Here is a 1,817-nt window from a genome sequence, read left to right as displayed (position 1 = left end):
GACGTGCAAATACCTTTTACAGTGCGTAGGTATCAGTGTAAACATTAGAGTTTAAATTCAACCTTCTTCACATTTTTCTTTTATTAAAGAACTCTTGACTTTTTGCTGTTTTGGTCCCAGGCAGAAACATGTACAAATGAGGCCATTGGTAAGGAGGAAATGTGAAACTCACACACACGCTCTTTGACATTTAGTAGAAGTGCTCTGTATCCACATGAGACACTGCATTTATTGCTATGAAGAACACTCACCCACACATTCTCCTTGTATACACAACCACAGTGCTTTAGCCACTGACTTCCCTCTGTTCTGGGCAGTCTGGCCATTGGTGGCCTGAAACTATAGCCTTCTTAACACTGACTGACTGACTGACTGACCTACTGACTGACTTGACCACCAGTTGAATGGCTGGTTTGTGACTGACTGCCCTGTTAGAAAGCGCACTATTGCAATAAACACTAAAACAAAGGACTCAGCACTTGATATCCTTCTTTACAAAGGTAACTCTTTGTTTTCCTGACTGATTTGTGACATTGCCAGCTGATTCTTTCTGTTCTGTCTGATCACATTTAAGTAGACCTTTGAGCCTAAGCCCTGAGAGGTGAGCAGGTAAAAAGAAGTTGTAGTCGTGTTCCTGATCGGCACGTGATGCACGTGAGTCATTAAATATTTAGTGTGTGTGTGTGCGAGTGGGTGGGTGTGTGTGTGTGCGTGCGCCTGTCCCTGAAGACAATGAAGTATTATTGTGACCTGAAGTAGACCTGACACTATATCACTGTCATCACTGTGTAGAGCATTTATATATTTTTTAATATTGAAAATAGATTTATGAAGTTCAGAATGCACCGAGAGGATTGCAGGCTTCACCCCTTCTCCCTCCCACCCTCACCACTGGGTCCAGGAGAAAGAGGGAGGTGGGGCTAAGTGGAATTAACTGTGTTGAATGTTGGAAGTTAATTAAGACACCACATCCTGTTTATCAGACGTCACTTCTTCCTGAGAGAATATGTATTTTGTATCAATATTCACAATGAATAAATAAATAGATGATCGATAGTAAATGCTGCTTTCTGTTTTTCTTTTAATGTATTTTTTCTCCAAGAAAGTGGCATTGAGACAGAGGATGACTAGGAAACGGCGCAGATAACGGCCAGGAGTAAAAACTCCTGAGAGTGTCACAAGGTTGAGTACGCGTGATTTGAGCTGGATGGTAAATTTGGTTTTTGACAAAACACTCCAATTTTAAATGTCCGCATATTTGATTTTCTTTTAGTTTCTCCTCAGAGTGAATGCTCTGGAGACATTTCATCCTCAGGTCTCATGGTGAATCAAAGCCACTCACTCAGTTAGCTGATTTTCTTCCAGTGTCAAATGTAGCTTGTGCCATACACAACTGTGCAATGGTTCTCTTTGAGCTGCGGTAACATGACCACACCACAAGGTGGAGCTGTTTTCCAGAATATTGATGCCATGTGTGCTCACAATAGCAGAAAGTTCTATTTCGTTTGTACCGTCTTTTGTTTTGTTCATGTCATTTTGCAACATCTGTGTTGCTTTTCGTGTTTGGTTTGATTCCAGAAGTTAAGCCTCTCGTCTGATATAGGGTCTCTGAAAATTACTTCTGATCCACACTCCACCCATCACTCCTCCACATGCAATATTACCGGACTGCACTAAGATCTGCATCAAAATTCCTCCAAAAAAAGTTAATAAGGTTGGACTAGGCCAGGGGCACGTGTTCACTGTATGTTTTACTACACAAGGCAAACAGCAGCATTTAAAAACAGTTCAACGGTACAGTTAAAATCTGCTTAACT

The sequence above is a fragment of the Chelon labrosus genome, assembly GCF_963514085.1.
Source record: "Chelon labrosus genome assembly, chromosome: 20".
NCBI classification, from domain to species: Eukaryota; Metazoa; Chordata; class Actinopteri; order Mugiliformes; family Mugilidae; genus Chelon; species Chelon labrosus.
This window is presented reverse-complemented; position numbering follows the sequence as displayed.